Source organism: Drosophila takahashii, chromosome 3L (assembly GCF_030179915.1).
Source record: "Drosophila takahashii strain IR98-3 E-12201 chromosome 3L, DtakHiC1v2, whole genome shotgun sequence".
NCBI classification, from domain to species: Eukaryota; Metazoa; Arthropoda; class Insecta; order Diptera; family Drosophilidae; genus Drosophila; species Drosophila takahashii.
Window position 1 is genome coordinate 33,499,383 of NC_091680.1, and position 22,179 is coordinate 33,521,561.

At 34.1% G+C, this 22,179-nt stretch overlaps 1 protein-coding gene and 1 long non-coding RNA gene across 3 annotated transcripts in view; one reads left to right on the top strand and one right to left on the bottom strand.

Moving 5' to 3' along the window:
- The window catches only part of Snap25 (Synaptosomal-associated protein 25kDa), a 510,490-nt gene that overhangs the window by 459,240 nt on the left and 29,071 nt on the right, over window positions 1-22,179 (bottom strand). The gene's annotated exons all lie outside the window — the stretch shown is intronic.
- Window positions 13,178-13,857, top strand: LOC138912938 (uncharacterized). The gene is made up of 2 exons (XR_011418520.1): window positions 13,178-13,586; window positions 13,641-13,857. It is a non-coding gene; the product is annotated as an uncharacterized lncRNA (long non-coding RNA).

Consider the following 22,179-nt stretch of genomic DNA (forward strand, 5'->3'; position numbering starts at 1 on the left):
TTCTGTGTAGGCACGAAAAACTATTTTAGCTACCACATCAAAATCTGTGCTATTATCACGATCTTTGAAGCTAGAGTGGAGGTACTACGATTAAACTACGCACATACTCTGTAACCGAAGAGAACGGGAAGACTCCTTCCAATTCATAGCAATATGCCCTATTTTACGGGAGATACGCCGATTATACTGGGAAAAAGACGAGTTAGGCTACGTGGAATTCCAAAACGTACTAAATGGAAAAATTGGCCGAATCTAATTGGCTTCCTAAGCGAGGCGCAATTCTTAGATGAATCGATATAGGAGACACCTTTGCATATATGGGCGCTTTTCATTCGAACGATCTGGTATCTGGGGAAGACCAGGGAAGCCAGGTGTATTAGAATGGGAAGTCATCTTTATATGCACGGTGATCAGCTGACGGTTTTAAAACCATGCTGATTAAAATATTATATCTTTTTTTAATAAAGAAGAATATATATAAATCTCCCTATGTTAGAAGGTAATTTTTTTTTATATAGGGGAGAGTGGGGGAATTTCGTCAGCATTTTTTCAAAGCTATTTATTGTCCATCTTGAGACACGTTATCATATTTCTATTTTTATTGTTGAATGCGGTTAGCACTAAGCTTTAAAATGTGACATTCCTCTATTTTTTTAATTAACTTGGTGATTTATAAAAAATTAAAAAGGAAACCAATATACTGGGGCAATCTCACCACATAGGGGGGTAAAATCACCACACAACTGGGGAAATTTCGTCACCTGAAAAATGTAGGGAACTTTACGCCTGTAAGTATGTTACACTGATCGAGCGTACCATTTTTGTTGATGTCCTATATTTGTTGCTGCTGCTGGTAGTCTGTTGATTAGCCAGCTCGTCAAATATAAAAATATGTATTTAAAATAGGTGCGAATTTACCCTTAGCGTAGGGTGGCGAAATTTCCCCAGACACTACATTTTTAAAAATAATTATTTTTCTTCCGAAATTAGGCGCAAAGTTAAAAATCACTAAAGCAGAAATGCACATTACAGCACTGTGTATTATATAAAAAATCGTGTATCTTATTCCTTTTGAATTGTGGCATACAGAAAAAATTTCGTCGAGAACTAAATGTAGCTTTTGAACTGTTAAAACACATTTAATATTATAGCTTAATTATCTGGGCCTTCTGTGCAAAACAAATTTATTGGTTGTGTCTGGCCGTCTTGAAGGATTAAAACAAAAAAATTATATATTTTTACGACTTATGGATTCCGAGATATTGCAGGTGACGAAATTGCCCCTGTGACGAAATTCCCCCACTCTCCCCTATGTATTATGTCAACCCCCAATATTTTTTTATTAATTAAAAGATCTACTACTACTACTACTACTAGACGTATATAAGCATAACTGCATACGTTTAAAAAAAATAGCTACATTTAATGCTTTGATTTAAGATATCTTCGAGGGTCTGTGCTTAATTAAAATAAAACCTAACCAAAAAATTTCTTACATGTCGTTTTACATAATTGCATTTAAGGTTCCAGCACAATTTGATTCAATCAAAGCCTATGAGCCATATAATATTTTTATTACATGTATCGCTAATTTTTATTTAATTGTGTTCTTATTATATTATGCCATTTTTTAATTTTTTTTATATTTTTTTTACAACCAGCTTGATGCGGTGAACAGGCATACAAAAATACAAGGAAAAATGTGTGCCCTAAAATATTTTACAGGCATCTAGAGGCGTCTTTCACCGAATTTTTAAGACAAATAAGACCATAGTACGTCGAGGGATGGAATTTATAGAATTTTTCCCGTAAGAACGTGAAAAGTAACAAGTATTTTTAAATCCCATTTTACATTAATATCTGACACATTCGTAAAAATTTACCTTTCAATTTGGTTAGCACTAGGCGCCGAACATCGAAAAATTATATTTTTAAGAGGTAAGTATGCCTATTAAAGTATTTAAAAAACCTACTATGTGAAATCACGACAATATCGTTACGTAACAGTGACTTAAAAATATTTGTTACTTTTTACGTTCTTATGGAAAAAATTCTATAAATTCCATCCTTCGAAGTACAATAGTGGTATTTATCCCAAAAATTTGGGAAAAGACGCCGCTAGATGCCTGTCAAACACTTTAGGGCGCATATTTTTCCTTGTATATTTTTAAGCCTCTTCACCGCATCAAGTTGGCTGGGAATAGAGGTGAACAAATTACTTCAATGGCTCATAGGCTTTGATAGACTCAAATTATCATGGAACCTTAAATGCAATTATGTACCCTGCAAGCAAACGGACGATATTTCTATCGCCTATCGTCCAGAAGTCACTTCTTAGTAACTTCTGGAAGATAGAAACACGACAGAACACATTTTACAAAAACAAAATATACATCTACCGCGAAGAAGTCACTTCTTGGTCACTTCTGGACGATTAAAATACGATAGAACACATTTTACAAAAACAAAAAGGGTCACGATCGTGGAGAAGTAACTTCTAAGACACTTCTAGGCGATAGAAAGACGATAGAACACATTTTACAAAAACAAAAAGGGTTCAAATCGCGAGGAAGTAACTTCTGAGGCACTTCTGGACGATAGAATGGCGATAGAACACATTTGACTACCTAAAAAGGGTTCAAATCGCGAAGAAGTAACTTCTGAGGCACTTCTGGACGATAGAATGGCGATAGATCAAATTTGACTACCTAAAAAGGCTTGCGATCGCGAAGAAGTAACTTCTAAGACACCTTTGGGCGATGAAAAGGCGATAGAACACATTTTACAAAAACAAAACCAATGGGAAAAAAACATCTTCCAATTCACTTCTGGAAGTTAAATTGAAGATAGAAAGGAATTTGGTTTTATTTTTTTGAAGTCTTTGGGGTACAGTCCGCTCTTGGCTCTCTCTTTATACCTGAAAACTACCCTTTTTTCTCTTTGACCTACGCACTTTGTATTTTGAATTCGAGCGTCAGTTCGTTTCGAGATTTCTTTGTGATCAGTGCGATTTATTCTAAATTTCTGTGTTTGTGATGAAATGCGGTGAACCCGATATTTTTTAAATATTACATACCGGTGGAATATAAATAAAATACAATATTCATTTACATCAAAAATTAAAGTGATTGAGGAAATCGAGATTTAAGCTTGTACAAGGCTGTCATGCGAAAGCAAAAGAAATTACTTGGCGTGAAACTCTGGGCAAACCGAAAGCTTAACAATACTCCACTTATTTAATTATAAAAGGTAAATACCTCCTCCGATTTATATATGGCACAATATTAATTATTTTTTTGTTGTTTTAAGCATATTCATAGACGGAACACGGAACTGGAATTAAATAAAATAATACAACACCATTTCCTACAAGCTTATGGACCGTGCTTACATGCCGCTATGCTTTTGTAACTATATATTTCAATAAATGTGTTGAAAAAATAAACATGAAGAATGAGCACAAAAAACATATTTTCCAATTGGGAAAGGGTCTTCTAGGTATCGTCTACAAGTGTCTTCTGAGTAACTTCCAGAAGTGACTTCGGCGACACTTCTACAAGTGACTTGCACGATATCGCATTCGGATCGCCGAAGTCACCCCCGTCGGGAAGAACTGTTCCACTAAGTCACTTCTGGAAGTAACTTCCGCGATATCGCATTCGGATCGCCGAAGTCACCCCCGTCGGGAAGAAATGTTCCACTACGGCGACACTTCTAGAAGCGTCGCCGAAGTCACTTCTGGAAGTGACTTCCGCGACACTTCTAGGAGTCACTCAGAAGTGACTTCGGGAAGTGTCGCCGTAGTGGAACAGTTCTTCCCGACGGGGGTGACTTCGGCGATCCGAATACGATATCGCGGACGATCGTTTTCATCTTCTAGACGTCACTAAATAGTGACTTCCGCGATAGAAAATGCTTGCAGGGTTAATGCCCATAGGGCTGCACCAAAAACACTGTCGGCCTGTGTTATCGACGTTGCCAGATCGCTAGAAATGGAAGTCCCTTTATAGGCTATTTCTCTACTCAGCGGTATTAAAAATTAGAAATAATCACTTACTTTTACCGGTCCGGCATCCCTATTAGCTGAGAGTGTCGGCTGCCGTATAAACAAGGGTTTTTCTATATGGGCACTTCCACCAAAAGGTCCACCAAGCCAAAAACCTTGAAACTTGAATAAAACATACATATTTCCACATGATTTTGCCCCGATATTAGTTTCTAATTAGTTTGATCCTGCGCTTAACTAAAAATTTGGAATATAGTTTGATTATTTTTAGGACAAATACCACCAATATACGCAAAAATTAGTTTTTGGCTATTTTTTTGTTATTTTTTTGACCTGTCTTCAGTTGTTAATTTATCCTTTAGGAATGGTAATATGTGACTTTTCTCTGTACTGAATGCTTCATTTACATGTTAAATTTCTAAGTTAAATGCAAAACAGCCAGTAATTAAGGGATAGAGGTATAAAAAAAACACTTTACAAAACGCTAAGAAAAAATGTCCCGAGCGACATGTCCCAAGCAAATGTGGTTAAAACTGCGAAAAAAAAACTGCAAACAATTTTTGAGTAAAACCAAAACCATTTCATAGCGACATGTTTGGACAACATTCTAAAAAAAATCACATTCAAATATTCCATCAGAATTCGCTAAATTCTGTTGTTGAATGAACTTCCCCAAAATCCACTTCTATTTTTGTCCCGAGCGAATACGGCAGTTTTTAACGATACCTTAAAAACTAAAAGTGGTACAAAATCAAGATTTTTACACAAAATAGAGCTTGGGAAGAGTGAAAAGAAAAGCTCATTAGTAAAATTAAAATCCATTTTTTTCCAATTTTTTTCAACTTTAAAGGTGTGCAAGTGTCCCGGGCGACAATATGGAAGTGCCATATCGCGCTTTTAAGAAATAGTGATTCCCATCGTATAAACATAATAACACATACATATGTACATTAGGGCGGTCCAAAAAATAAAATTCTTTTCTCACCCCTTAACATGGTATAAAAAATGTATGTGAAAACAACAAATGTTGTTCGAGATTTAGACTTTGCGAGACGTTTTTAAAGTTTGCTTTAAAATTACTCATACGACATGTATAACGGTTCGAATTTGGTCGAACAAAATCGTTCTCCCATTTCTTGTCTTGTCAAATTATGAATTTCTTTCGAGCGCAAAACATCAACTGAATTGTTAATATCTATGCCACCTTGATCAGAAAAACTTTTTTATAATATATATATACATGTACAATGTACATACATCTCTAAAGATTATAAAATGAAAGACCGATTTTTAGGGGGATACGACCACAGCCTAAACCATAAGAGCTAGAGCAGCCAAATTTTTTCACAGTATTCCATTGGGGGCGTAGGCGCCCACTAAGATTATAAAATGAAAGACCGCTTTTTAAGGGGATACGACCACAGCCCAAACCGTAAGAGCTAGAGCAGCCAAATTTGTGCACAGCATTCCATTGGGGGCGTAGGCGACCACTGAGGTCCGACATGTCTCCCCAGTGGCCCCAAACAGCTCCAACATCCATATTTTGAGCAAAAAATCATTAGATTTACTTAAGCTTAGCTTCTAAAGTGGTTGGAATTTCGAAATTTTGATTTTGCAGAATTTTAGGTCTTGAAAGGGCCTAATTAGAAATCTAAAAGAAATTTCGATATCCCCCATAATTTGGGGGCTACATTTAAAATTAACTTTCCGATTTAAAAAATCTAAACCGCTTCTCCGATCGAGATGATTTTTCCGTAAATGGTTATTCTATGGCCCAAATGCTTAAGTTTAATTTTTTAAGTTTTTAACATTTTTTTAAAGTATTTTTAACGAATTTATTTAGATTTCCTAAGTTATTGCGTTGCATTTTGTGGGAGCCTGCCGAGAGAGCGAAACCCAGAGAGCGGATGCCAAGAAAGCGGATGCCAAGAGAGCGACGGCCGAGAGAGCAGCAGCCAAGAAAACTGTCGTGGGGGAGGGGTAGTGCTGTGTGGAAGGGGGAGGGGAAAAAGGCAATTTAAGTTAAAATTTGTTTTGAATTTTAAAAACTTAAACTGCTTTTCCGATCAATATGATTTTCGATCAAAAGTCAGTCGTGTAGATCAAATGCTTAGGTTTTATTTTTCAAAAAATATTTCTCATTTTGTAGCAGAAGTAAGAGCCTTATATTTTCACCATGGAAGAAGATAAAAAATTACTACAAATTTTGTAAACAAAGCCAAAATGTTTCCAAGGTAAATATTAATCTTAAGATTCGAGCTTTTGACCAAATAAGTATGTACACATGCATATTTGGAAATGTTTTGATTTGTACAATGCAATACATTCACACAATGTGTGTTTATGTTTCTACTTGAAAGTCGATAATGTGCTTAAATACAAATAAAATTATTCATTTCATTTCAGCCAATGCAAAATTTGACGAGTTTAATATTAATAACTATCAATCAAATGTGGAATCGGAAAATAATAAGTTACTTCGCTACTTTTGTGTATACAAATGTTTTCGTTTCATTCAAAACATCAAATTTAAAAACAACAAATTCCAATTTACAAACAAGTGTACATTTGCGCGCAAATTAATATTGCATTGATAACATTGTAACTGATAGAAGGTATAAAAATTCACTACTTTTACTTAGATCGCATTCATTTATTATATAGCTCTACCAGTAGCCTTCGGATTCTCTCTCTTGAAGAATCTTCTAGAAAGGATGTTTACGCAAAGGGTTTCAACAAACGCGCAAATAAGATATAAGAAAGTCCTGACAACCTAATTTCCTAACTGCAAACTAATTTTGAGCGAACGAAGTCGCTCCGGGTATAGCTAGTATGTATATAAACATATATATAACATATAACATATAATTTTGAGCGAACGAAGTCGCTCTGGGTATAGCTAGTATGTATATAAACATATATATATACTAGCTATACCCGGAGCGACTTCGTTCGCTCAAAATTAGTTTGCAGTTTGGAAATTAGGTTGTCAGGACTTTCTTATATCTTATTTGCGCGTTTTTTGAAACCCTTAGCGTAAACATCCTTTCTAGAAGATTCTTCAAGAGAGAGAATCCGAAGGCTACTGGTAGAGCTATATAATAAATGAAAGCGATCTAAGTAAAAGAAGTGAATTTTTATACCTTCTACATTTGTACACACACGAAAAGATTGACATCCCATACAAAAGTAGCGAAGTAACTTATTTTTTTCCGATTCCACATTTGATTGATAATTATTAATTTTAAACTCTTCCAATTTTGCATTGGCTGAAAGGAAATAAATCATTTTATTTGTATTTAAGCACATTATCTACTTTCGAATAGAAACATACACACACATTGTGTGTATGTATTGCATTGTACAAATCAAAACATTGTACATGTATTGTACATACATATAAGCAAATCAAAACATATCCAAATATACATATGTACATACGTATTTGGTCAAAAGTTCGAATCTTAAGATTAATATTTAACTTGGAAACATTTTGGCTTTGCTTACAGAATTTGTAGTAATTTTCTATTTTTTTCCATGGTGGAAATTAAATAAGGTTCTTACTTCTGCTACAAAATGAAAAATAAAACCTAAGCATTTGATCCACAGGTCTGACTATTAATCGAAAATCATTTTGATCGGAGTTTAAGTTTTTAAAATCCAAAACAATTTTAACTTAAATTGCCTCTTTCCCCTCCCCTTTCCCTGCAGCACTACCCCTCCCAATTTCTTGGCTGTTGCTCTCTCGGCCGTCACTCTCTTGCCATCCGCTCTCTGGGTTTCGCTCTCTCGGCAGGCTCCCACAAAATGCAACGCAATAACTTAGGAAATCTAAATAAATACGTTAAAAATACTTTTAAAAAATGTTATAAACTTAAAAAATTAAACTTAAGCATTTGGGCCATAGAATAACCATTTACCAAAAAATCATCTCGATCGGAGCAGCGGTTTAGATTTTTTAAATCGAAAAGTTAATTTTAAATGTGGCCCTCAAATTATGGGGGATATCGAAATTTCTTTTAGATTTCTAATTAGGCCCTTTTAAGACCTAAAATTCTGCAAAATCAAAATTTCGAAATTCCAACCACTTTAGAAGTTAAGTTTAAGTAAATCTAATGAATTTTTGCTCTAAATATGGATATTGGAGCTGCCGGTAGAACCTTAAAGTCACCGATGACGGTACTGATCAACTAAAGGATATTACTATACGACTAGTTTGTCCTGATCAACGAAAAATCCGTGAATATACAAAACGACAAATATCGAGATCCGCTTAAGAATCTATGTGTAATATTCGCACGCAGAAATTAAAATAAAAATCCAATTCGGTCAATACGCGCTTGAAATTTAAAAAAAAAGTGTCAATATTGAAAATAAAATAAAAAACATTAAACATGGCAAACCCTCCAGTGCACTATGGGCAAAAAATTCGAAAGTGAGGCATTTTTAAATTTTTTTGGTCTTCAGTATTACATAAATGACCTTCTGTGGTAATTAACAATACTTAAAGGAACCCGAAATCCATTTCCAAAGAATTTTATTTGGCGTTTTTCGCTATTTTTTTCCTTAAGATATTCGAAAGTTTGAAATAGGGTCACACGTTTACAAAAAGGGACGAAAACCTGTGTAGCTTTCGCACCTCGATTTCTTTGGCTATTGTAAGCCAACCAAAAAAGATTAAATATGGATACAAAGAGTGAAGGATTGTTAAATAAATTATAAACACTGAATGTTTATTATATGTGTTTTTTTGTTCATTTGTTCAATGTGTTGTCGCTTAGTTTTTAGATGACAAATAAGAAATGTATTTTTGCTTTCTGTGGAGTGTAAGTTGTGAGTATAGAAGAGTATAGGCAAGGTAAAAATTGGAAGTTATAAACAAAACAACTGTTAATCGAACCCTATCAATACTTTTTGCACGTTTTTGCACGTTTTACGTAAAACCTCAATGTTGTAGTTGCATTCGAGTCGCTACACATTCCTTAATGTTTGGATCGACAACAACCGGCAACAATCCGCTGTGACGGAATTTGTATTGCAAACTATGAACGGAATCGAATTAAGCGATAGTCAGCACACAATAGTCAAAAAGAAAATTAAGCAGATTGTTGCCTTTCTTAGTCGTAATTTGCCATAATGTCATAGAATAATAGACCGATTCAAGGAAAAACATTCCCTGTGGCTTTCGTCGAACAAGAAAATTTCATTTTTGGAAAAGCGCTTGCCAAGCGACAAACCTGGTCACAAATGCCTAACATATAATGAGGCAGGACCACGATTAAAGCGTAAGGTGGCATCTCACTTGGCGAAAGAAAAAGAAAATTCGATACCATTGCTTTTGCATGGTGCTTCTATTTGCCAAAAAATATCAAACAAGAAGATACTGCAGTTTTGTTGCGAAAGGGGTTAAAAATGAAATATTTAGGGGAGAGGTCTGTAGGTTGGTACACCTTTTGTTTTTAATCTGCCATTTCGACATTCACTTATGAAACTTTACGCATTTGGTACTGATCGAAAGGTAAGTCTATTAGCTTTATAAAAAACAAAAAAAAAAATTTTTTATCCTTAGGGAAAACTGAAAAAATATTTTTTTTGAAAAGTCCCAAAAAACGACATTTTGAAAAAGAGGTCTGTAAGTTGAGACACTTTTAAAAGTCAATAATACTCACACAAAAAGTACTCCAAACTATAAGGAACTATTTATTTATGTTAATTTAATCAATTTTAGTTCGTCCTAAATTATTTTCCATCCATTTTTCAAGAACTTAGACCAAATAACAATTAAAATCAAAAGGCTCTTTGAACATTCACTTTTCACCTAATATCAAAGAAATGTACTAGGCAGAAAGCGACCTCTGTTGGCCTAAGGCCTTTTTGTATGAAAAACGGGTGTCTCAACTTACACGCTCAAAGTGTCTCAACTTACACAAAATGGGATGTTTCGGGAAAAAATTAATAACTTTTGTTCTGACTGTCACATTAAGCTATTTCTTTTTTTAATTAGTTAACAGTTAATAAACTAATGTTTTAAATATCTTACCAAGTTAATTTAAGGACGTTATTAATTTTAAATGGAATTTTAAAAAAAGTAGACAAAAACTTTTTTGGTGAAAAATGGTACACGACTCTCACAGCTTTAATCTGGCTAGAGCCTGGCTTATAATGTTTTCCCCAAAAGTTTTGTCACTAAAAAGGACTACAAAAAAAAAAAAATAAAAACAATTTTTTTAGTAAATAAGTTTTGAGAAAATTGAGTGTCTCAACTTACAGACCGTCTCAACCTACAGACCTCTCCCCTATTAACAAAAACATTTTTTTTAGATCCTTGCCTTTATAAGTATATATGCGGCGTGGGCAGTTGATGGAGACATGGTCCAATTCAAAATTAAACAAAAACAGAAATTGTATTACAGTTCCCAACACAAATAACATTTTCTTTAATTCCTTGCCTTCAAATGTATATATGCGGCGTGGGCGTAGGATGAAGATGTGGTCCGATTCAAAAAGCAACAAAAACCGAAATTACATCTTAGCCTTAAAAGTATATAACAAAAATTTTAGATTTGTATCTTTAAAACTGGAGTTTATGCCTCAAAGACTGAATATTTGCCCATAGTGCAGTGCTACCGCAGTTGTCTGAGCTTCATCTGAATCAGCTAATCGGACAAATCAAAGTTCTACCTTATTTCGACGGAAACCCAGTACAGTATTTACTGCAACTTTATCCTAATCAAGATGTTCGCCAAACCCACATCATCTATGGAGCCATTGAGAGGACCATCGTCGATTCCGCGCAGGCAGTCTTCGAGGAGGAAAAATCGAATACATGGGGAACAACAAAAGTGGCCCTCATTAATGCCCTCTGCTCATTACGGACGCGTCGCGTTTGCATCCATTTACCGTTTAACGCGCCCAAATCCCATACAAAACTTGTAGGCGAGGGTGAGGAGGGGAGGGTGGAAATTTGTCGCGTTACAGGGCTGGAAAGTGAAATTTGTGGTATATTTAAGCAGTATTAACCAGGCATGAACATTTTTCTGGACCCGAAACTGATAAGAGGCTGATAAGAAGCGGGAAATATTAAAACCATTTATTGTTGATATTTACATGAACTTTATTTCGTATAGATTGGTATTTGATATATGATATATGCCAAATGATCTGGCAATAGTTCAGAATTCCGAGGATGATCCAAGCGCATAAAGAGCAGTAGCAGTTCGTTTATCCAATGGAATGGCTCGGCTAGAAAGGATCGGAAGCGAAATATTGGTCGTTGCAGCGCAGCCACATGGGCTTTCCCGTCTCCATGATCTTGACGTTTGCTTCGCGTGCGCCATTCGTCCATTAAGGCGACCTCCTGATTAGACCGTAGATGGCCATTCCATATTCAAATGACACACGTTGACAGGCGACTGCTGGAAAAGGGCACATCTCCCTCTTTCTTGCGCACAATGTTCTTGTACGATTTCTACCCCGTATCAGATTCTGTTCAGTGACGTGCCGCTGCAGAAGCTACTGCTGTCGCGGGTCGTGTCAAAGAATTAATTAAATGACTGTTCAGATCTATATATTTGAAAGCCTTCTGCAGCAGATCCTTTTGCTTTCTGCCGTAATAAATGCTCAAGCAGCGTAACGTGGGATGTTGTTGCTTTCATCATTGCAGCAATGTTTCCACGTTCAAATGCTGTTCTGCGATTACAATTACACAGGTCAACATAATGGACTTTATTAAAAGGTGCAGGCCTATTGGCATTAAAACATGTTAATATAGACGTATATAAGCATATCTGCATACTTAGTTTTCGCGTTTAACGGGTGGTATTTGGGCAATCGCGGTTTGAAAAAAATAGCAACATTTAATTTTTTGATTTAAGATATCTTCGAGGGTCTGTGCTCAGTTGTAATAAAACCTATGCCAAAAAATTGCTTAGATGCCCTTCTACATTATTGCACTTAAGGTTCCATCATAATTTGAGTCAATCACAGCCTATGAGCCATTGAAGTAATTTGTTCACCTCTATTCCCAACCAACTTGATGCGGTGAACACGCTTAAAAAAATACAAGGAAAAATATATGCCCTAAAATATTTTACAGGCATCTAGAGGCGTCTTTCACCGAATTTTTAAGACAAATAAGACCATTGTACGTCGAAGGATGGAATTTATAGAATTTTTTCCGTAAGAACTTAAAAAGTAACAACTATTTTTAAATCCCATTTTACATAAATATCTGACACATTCGTAAAAATGTGCCTTTCAATTTGGTTAGCAGTAGGCGCCGAACATAGACAAATTATATTTTTAAGGGGTTAATATGCCTTAAAAAAAATCCCCACCACAATTTTAAGGCGACGCCACTGTTATCTTTAAAAAGCCTACTGTGTAAAATCACGAAAAACTCGTTACGTAAGGGTGACTCTAAAATACTTGTTACTTTTCCCATTCTTACGGAAAAAATTCTATAAATTCCATTCTTCGAAGTACAATAGTGGGATTTATCTCAAAAATTCGGGAAAAGACGCCTCTAGATGCATGTAAAATATTTTAGGGCACATATTTTTCCTTGTATTTTTTTAAGCCTGTTCACCGCATCAAGTTGGTTGTAAATAAAGGTGAACAAATTACTTCAATGGCTCATAGGCTTTTATTAACTCAAATAATGATGGAACCTTAAATGCAATTATGTAGAAGGGCATCTAAGCAATTTTTTGGCATAGGTTTTATTACAACTGAGCACAGACCCTCGAAGATATCTTAAATGAAAATATAAAATGTTGCTACTTTTTTCAAACCGCGATTGCACAAATACCACCCGTTAAACTCGAAAACTAAGTATGCAGATATGCTTATATCCGTCTATATTAACACAATTTAATGCCCATAGGGCTGCACCAAAAACACTGTTGGCCTGTGTTATCAATAACAAATTATTTAAATCCATTGTTTACTTCAGCTCGCAAACACAGCACAACAGCTGTTTTCAGACGCGTTTGCCAATGGAAACACCTCACGTCCGCCTATCGCGTTGCCAATCGAAAATACACAAAAATACCGAAAAAACCGCATAGTGGAAAAATGCTTTTAGATAGTCTGGACACCAACCCGACTATAGCGTTCTCTCTTGTTTTTATAACTGTATTTTTTATAATACATTTAGTTTCTTGATTCAATTTCAATCTATTTACTTAGAATGCCATCTGTCTTTAATCCTATTTCTTTCTGTCTTTTTCTGCTTTTCACTTTTAAAACATGGTTTGATGTAAACAGGCTTGTATAACAAAATCTTAAAACATGGTTTGATGTAAACAGGCTTGTATAACAAAATCTAAAAATATATATTTAAACCCATGCAGAGGGAATTATAATTTAGTCCAGAAGTTTGTTACGCAGTAAAGGAGACCTTTTCAAACCTATAAAGTAAATCCATTTAACCATGTCCGTCTGTCTGTCGGTTCAAGTTTCAAAAGCGTGAAATAAGTCTACATTTAACTGTTGGTTATTCTTATTTTATATTTATGCTTTTCTAGTCACAATTTTATTCCTGAAAGCTGCAAGGGTATTAAAACTTTGGCTTGCCGAAGTTAGTTTCTGTTATCATTTTATTTTAAAACACTAAAATCTTATTTTTTTTTAGATATTGTTTCAGAATCTGGTAATGCAGAAATATTGATTCCCAAGGCAATTCAATTGCAAAAGAAACGATTTTTTAAAAATAAATCCAAATCAAATAATAACAACAATGAGGCACTCAACAAAAACGTGTCAGCAGAGGAATTTGTTCAATAAATATAAATTAAAAAAATAGAAAAATTGTCTACTTATAATACAATAAATTAATTTAACAAAAAGTATTTTTTCTTGGGAAGTTTCGTAGCATTCAGCTTTTTTGGTATTGAAAACACCAACCCCATTTTATACCCCTTTTCGCCACAAAAGGGACCGATAGGTGGTCCGATAGATGGTCCGATAGGTGGCCCCTTTTGTGGCGAAAAGGGGTATAATATGGGACCACCTATCGGTCCCTTTTGTGGCGAAAGGTAATGCAGAACTTCGCCATATGACCACCGCCTAGGACATGCCGTGGTAAAAGTGGATAGAAATTTACATTGCGGGTGGTATGAACGGGAGTTAGTCCCAAGCCCCCGGTGTATGGCGATTTCGCTAGTTCGGGACCAGTCCCGGCGAACTACAGGGTAAGAATACAAAAAACCGATGTTCGCCAACATTTCGAATTATGTGGCCTATATAACTGGACTGACCTTTATTATTTTCGCTGAAATCAACTCTCAATACATCACGGCATTCCTAAAAAATAGTCCCCATTGTCAACCATTGCCAATCTCTTTGGAATTCGACGCCAAAGTTGAAAAACCCAAAATTTTCAAGTTTTCTCTGATGAAAAAAGAAATCTGAGAATTAAATCTTAAATGGAACTAATTTTAACTATTCCTTGAATCTATTGTTCATTGTATGCTTTAATTTCGGCTTAAAGCGTTTTCATGAGGACATTTTATTGGATTTATTAAACGAATAAAACCGCTTTTTTGGTTGATTTAAAATACATAATTTTAGTTGGTTTTAACTTAAATAGTCACTTGGATCAAACAAAAAAAGATTTGGGTTGATGTGCAGGTTAACTAAAAATATTTCGTTTTTCTCCCAAACGCATAGTTTGTTTGTTAAATTAGTGGTTTAAATGCCCTAAATGGAAACAAAAACAGCGATTTTATTGTGTTGTAGGTAATGGGACATAAGTTTCTATGGGGCTTTTACTCAGGAGCACCCAATTATCATGAAAAATTAGAAACGGTGCGTGGAAATTTTTGGCTGTGTACCTGTGTAATTAGTAAATCAAAATGTCCCTATTGTTCACCCATTTGGATAGTTCCAAAAAAGAGCTATGCGTCAGGCAAAATGAAGTTTAGATTAGTAGTGGATTACAGAAATTTAAATGAGATCGCTATCAATGATAAATTTCCGTTAAGCAGAATGGATGAAATATTAGACAAATTGGGAAGATGTCAATATTTCACAACCATTGATTTAGCCAATGGATTCCATCAAATTCAAATGGAACCAGAATCAATATCTAAAACAGCATTCTCTACAAATCACGGTCATTACGAGTACACACGAATGCCAAAAACGCCCCCGCCACTATCCAAAGACGTATGAACAATTTATTAGAAGTTTTAATCAATACAGATTGTTTGGTATATCTAGATGATATTATAATTTGTTCCACTTCATTGGAAGAACACATTTTATTATTAAACAAGAAAGAAAGCCCTTTATATACCCTTGCAGATCGTTCCTATTAACTTTCAAATCGCAAAAATTTTAAATTTCGTATTATTTTAACATTATTTTTTCTATCCTTCCCTATTGCAGCTATAGAATATAGTCGTCCGATTTTTGTTAAATTTAATTAAAAACTAGGAAATATTAAAAAAAATCATATCCGATATTATAAGAAAATACAATAAAAACCAACGGAGCTATAATTTGTTTCCATTAATTTCCCATTAATTTTTCGATCGTTCCTATGGCAGCTATATGATATAGTCGTCCGATTTTGATAAAATTAAAATTTAAATTCGGAAATATTTAAAAAGAGTCATGTCCCAAAGTAGAAGAGAATACAATAAAAACCAAAAAATTTAAAATTTATTTCCTATTACTTTCCCATTTATTTTCCGATCGTTCCTATGGCAGCTATATGATATAGTCGTCCGATTTTTAAATATTTTATTCAAAACTCAGAAATATTTAAAAAATAATATTTCCAAGAGTAGAAGGTTTTATTTAAAACAAGAGAGAACGCTATAGTCGGGTTGGTGTCCCGACTATCTAATACCCGTCACTCGGCTAAAGGGAGTGCGAGGGAGATAGATATATACTTTTTTGATTGCGTATAACTTTTTAATGAATGGTCCGATTTGAAAAATGTCTTCTACATTTTGATAAGTATGAATATACACAACAAAATTGCATTTATACTTCTCGAAAATCTTTAAAGGTGTGGGCGCCAGACACATTTTAAAATCGTTAGTGGGCGATTGTGGGCGTTAAAGGGGGCGTGGCACTCATCTGAAATAAACTTGCGCTGCGTAGGAAGCCCAATAATATGTGTGGGAAATCTCAACCTTCTAGCGGACGGACATAATACCCTCTGCAAGGGTATAAATATAATAAATGAATGTGAAATTTGCAACATTGCTAAAACGGAACACAGAAATACCAAATTGACATTCCAACTTACACCAGATATTCAAAATATAAGAGAGAAATTTATCATGGATTTTTATATGGTGAGTAATCAGAAATTTTTATCATGTATCGACGTTTACTCAAAATTTGCTACTTAAGTAGAAGTCACAAGTAGGGATTGGTTAGAAGCTAAAAGAGCTATCATGAAAGTATTTAACGAAATGGGAAAACCATAAGAAATCAAAGCAGATAAGGATTCAGCAATTATGTGTGTAGCTTTACACGATTGGTTACATTCAGAAGAAGTACAAATTCAAGTAACAACAAGTAAAAACGGTATATCGGACGTAGAAAGATTTCATAAAATGGTTAATGAGAAGTTAAGAATCATAGGAAGTGAACCGGACCACTGTGGGGCGCCTAGAACAAAAAGCCTGCCAAAATGGTTTTTTTTTTTTAAGATTTTCCAAAATGTTGCAATGCAACTTTAAAAACAATTGAATTCTCTATACACATCAAAAGGAAAGAGTGATCTGTGTTGAATGGTTCTCCCACTACAGATTTATAAAGTGGATTTTTCGAAATATAATTTTAGCCAATAAGAAAAAAAGGTATTTTTACACATCTTTGAAATTTTTCTGAAAGCGCCCAAGGGCCCAAGTTGTATATGTAACGATTGAAATTTTAAGAGCAACCAATTCTTAAAATATTAAAAAAAAATAAAAATTTTAGATACATAATTACTATTTTTTTTTAATTTTTTAAAAGTGGTCCAAAAAAAAGGGATTTTTTGGATATCCTTGGACGTAAAGTAGTGTTACACCCTAGATCCCCGTTTAATTCTTTTTTTAAAAAAAAGTTTAGATATTTAACTACATATTCTGAAAAAATTAGCCTGCCCTTTTGTGCCTCTTCTGAGAAAACCGCAGTTTAAGTTAGCAAGAAATGTTCATAATTTGAAATATCGTCAGCCCTGGTTCATTCGCGCGCCCTAACATCATGAAGATTTTTTACTTATGTGAAGGTATTGATGAAGATAATGATAAATTAATAAACAAATTTGGGTTTAAAATTTTAAATTATGTTATTTTACTAAAAATACATATATGAAGTAAATACCGGTTTCTACCAGTTTTTTTTTGAAAATATGCTATATTTCCTTGATTGATTCTATGACATCTATAAGATATCATTGACCAATTAAAAAAAAGGTAAGCATAGAGCTAAAATGATAAATAATGACTTAATCCCAATTTATATGAACCAATATTGAAATAGAACCGAGACATTCCCCTTTGTAATAAGCGTTTATATGGCAGCTATAAGATATAGTTGACCGATTTGAATAATTTTTTTTTTTCAAAAATCAAGTTAAATTAAAAAAAAATATTGGGAAACTTAGAACCCTATAAGTAATTTATTTATATTTTTTTTCTTAAAAAAACAATTTATTTTTTCTTAAAAATTTTCTACAACAAAAAAATTTCACTAAAAAAATTCACCTTATGATGTTTTTTCACATATTTAATTGCCTTCAACAATGCCCCATCAAAAGATATTCGATATAGGGCTCCGCTGATTTAAGGCAGACTTTTGGCTTTTTCGCCCCACTGTGCGGACATTGAAAACAGGTTTACCAAATTTGAATTAATTCTGTATATTTATAATCATAACATAACAACAACATATTTATGTATGCAGGAACTCCTGATTATGATACACAGGGAGTGCGAAGGAGATGGAGATAAAAACTTTGATCCGCTGTAACTTTTTAACGAATGGTCCGATTTAAAAAATTTGATAGTTATTGTCCGTCTGTTTTATTTTAATACTCGCGCAATAATCATCATTTTTGATAAAAAAAAAAAATAAAACTTAAAGATAATAATTATTTCTGATCGGGAAAAATAAAACTCACTTGGACTTGGATTCTGGATCCCGTTAAATAGTACTCTAGTTTTAGTCAGTAATGGAGATACTTTCAGCCTTTGTTTATGTTTATGTACTAAAACATGGATTTCAGTTGAAATGCTCTTTTCCTTCTCTCTCATTCTACAATAACTACTTAGCTAATTAAGGCTGCGAATTCTTTAACACAATCTGGAACAACATTAAAAAAAATACCACTAGTTTTTGATATATTGTTAGTCCACTTAAAAGAGAAAGTATCCACACAATCAGTTCGTCTTTTTCTTAAGAATACGCGGTTTTTGAAGAAAGTCCGGGGCTTTAGGTAAATAGAGAATGGTCCACAAAATCTAAAATTTTACTTGTTCCTAAGAATTTGCAGTTCTAAAAAAATCGATTTTAGTATCGAACCTTTTCTTATACTTTGTTGGATATTTAAATTCGTTTTTCAAAAACCGCGAATCCTTAAGAAGGACAGGATACTTTCTCTACCTAACTAAGGACCTTTTTGTTATAGTTCGTTTGACATTTTAATCGACTCTTCAATAATCGCGAATTCTTAAGAATAAGACAAAAAGCTTCTTTAGATTGAGTGGACTAACTAAAGATATCAGAAAGTAGTAGTATTTTGATAAATGTAGTTCCAGGTTGTGTTGAAAAACTCGGATAAGAGCATTTCGACTGAAATCAATTTTTTAATACATAAACCTAAGCAAAGGCTGAAAGTATCTCCATTACTGACTAAAATTAGAGTACCATTTAACGGGATCCAGAATCCAAGTCCTAGTGAGTTTTATTTTGCCCGATCAGAAATAAATAATTAAGTTTTTTTTTTTTTTATCAAAAATAATGATTAAAATAAAACTCATAATGATTCCGGTCTCTGAAAATTACTATAGCTTATTTACTATTTTTATTTTTCCCGATCATAAATAATTATTATCTTTAAGTTTTATTTTTATTTATCAAAAATAATGATTATTGTGTGCGTTTTAAAATAAAACTCATAATGATTACGGTCTATGAAAAATTACTATAGCTTATTTACTATAGCTACTATAGTCATATAGAATGCGCTGCTCCAAAAAAACTATAGTTTTTGATATTGCTACGGCTCCATATAGTATTCTGACTGTAGCATTTTAAAAATGCTTTGCTCCAGGCTTCATAGATATAACTCTCGTAGCAATAGCAAATAGTAAAAACTAAAAATATAGCATAGCATTTTGAACCCTGCTTAAAAGAGAAATTAATGGAATTACATTAGCAAAACGCAGTAAGAAAGGCTTATATTGTAGGAACAGTTTATAAATACCTATTCGGAACATTAGACCAAAATGATAAAGATGAGATGGAAGAAACAATTAATGCTTTAATAGATACTAGTGTTCAGAACACCGATTTAAACATGATTATCGATGACAAAAACAATGCATGTGAAAATCAATAAACTAAAGGCAGACGGAGAAAGGGAACAACAAGCCAGCGTTTTAATATTTAATTTACAACACTTTACAGAATATGAAGAAGATATCGAATTAGGGATACAACTGGCAAGATTAGGTTTATTCAATCCAAAATTATTAAAACATGATTTTTGAAAAACGTAAACCCGAGAAATTGTTGAAAATCAAAACTTCCACTTGGCTTAAAACAGACACAAATAAAGTTTTGATTATTTCCCATATTCCCTATCCCGATAAAAACAATATCATTTTAACTGGAATATATTCGACAAATGTGTCTTATATGAAGATAAATTATTTTTATACCCTTGTAGAGGGTAGTATAATTTCAGTCAGATGTTTGCAACGCAGTGAAGGAGACGTTTCCGGCCACATAAAGTATATATATTCTTGATCAGCACCAATAGCCGAGTCTATCTAGCCATGTCCGTCTGTCCGTCTGTCCGTCTGTCCGTCTGTCCGTCTGTCCGTCTGTCCGTTTCTATGCGAACTAGTCTCTCAGTTTTAAAGCTATCGCGATGAAACTTTCCCGAAGGTCTTCTTTCTATTGCAGGTAGTACATATGTCGGAGCCAGCCGGATCGGACCACTATATCTTAAGGCTCCCAAACAAATATAAGAAAATTCATTGTAACTTTGTAGGAAGTAGGCGTTTTGATTCTTGACTTAAAAACAAAATTGAAATAAATCGAAACGCTGAATCCCTGGAACTGCACGGAGTGAGTATTCTTTTATCTACAAGGGTATATAAGCTTCGGCTGGCCGAAGGTAGCTTCCTTTCTTGTTTTTTTTGTAATATAATTTCAAAGTTACGTGTTTTGCTATAAAATTAAAGTTGACTTTAAAGTTGTGAAATCGTTTTTATAGAGGGCCAGACCCCACAGTCGCGAATCGATGACCAACTTTTAAAAAAAAGTCTGAAGAAATCGCGGTTGCTGTCGTGATTGCAGACAAATTTGATCTAACTCTGTAAAGCATTAAATATTACACAATCAAATTTCGGGTTTTTTTTAATCATTAACATTTTTCTGCACCTCCATATCATATCTGGAATAAAGAACGTCTGCATCTGCTGGATCCTAAATAAATAAATATTTATGAGAATATATTTGATGTAAGTTAAAAAAAAAATGAGTGTGTCAAGCCTACGCACGACAGAAGTGAAACTTGTGGTATTCTCTCGTTTATCATTTCATTATCTCTTTTTTTTCTGTCTTGGGTTAGTTTGAAGATTATATGTTAAATAATTCAAGGACGAAGCATGGATTTGGTTTATTTCATATTTATCTACAAGTAGGTATACAATATTAAATAAATAACAATATTACAATTAAAAACTAAAATAGAATTAATTAATTCTATTATTTTTAAGATTTTATTAATATTCCTCAAAAATAACACAGGTCAACAAATTGGACTTTATTAAGGGCCGGTTTCTCGAGTCCCTGTCAAAGTCCCTGATAGCTATCTGTTCGAAAAACTTAAATACCAGATAAACTGTTCGTAAAAGCAAATCGGCTTTCTAGACTGCTTTAACTTATCTGAACGAGAAACAATTACAGAGTTCTGTTAACGCACAGAATTGTGCTGTGAAGCGCAAAAAATGGCGTGCTTCGATTATTTCATCAGCTGTTTGGGTATATTTCAAGGGAAAAGTCAGCTGTGATTTCTTAGTTGGCTTTGGGAAATCAGCTGTCATTCTATCGAGTCGAAAACGCTTAACAGGGACGCCGAGTCCCTGTCAAAGTTGGCTCTCACATTTATGCTCGAGAAAGCCAAAATGCCTTAGCAGGGACTTTATCTGTTCGAGAAATGTTATCCGGCACTCGAGAAACCGGCCCTAAAAGGTGCAGGCCTATTGGCATTAAAATATGTTAATATACATAGACGAATATAAGCATATCTGCATACTTAGTTTTCGCGTTTATCGGGTGGTATTTGGGCAATCGGGGTTTAAAAAAAAATAGCAACATTTAATTTTTTGATTTAAAATATCTTCGAGGATCTGTGCTCAGTTGTAATAAAACCTATACCAAAAAATTGCTTAGATGCCCTTTTACATAATTTCAATTAAGGTTCCATCGTAATTTGAGTCAATCAAAGCCTATGAGCCATTAAAGTAATTTGTTAACCTCTATTGAATGGTCCGATTTGAAAAATGTCTTCTACATTTCGATAGGTGTAAATATACACAACAAAATTGCATTTATACTTCTCGGAAATCTTTAAAGATGTGGGCGCAGGGCACATTGTAAAATCATTAGTGGGCGATTGTGGGCGTTAGAGGGGGCGTGGCGCTCGGCTAAAATAAACTTGCGCTGCGTAGGAGGCCCAAGAATTTGTGTGGAAAATCTCAACCTTCTAGCTTTTGTAGTTTCCGAGATCTCAGCGTTCATACGGACGGACAGACAGACAGACACACGGACAGACGGACATGGCTAGATCGACTCGGCTAGTGACCCTGATCAAGAATATATATACTTTATAGGGTCGGAAACGCTGCCTTCTCCCTGTTACATACTTTTGCACGAATACAATATACCCTTTTACTCTAGGAGTAACGGGTATAAAAAATAAAACTCAAAAATAA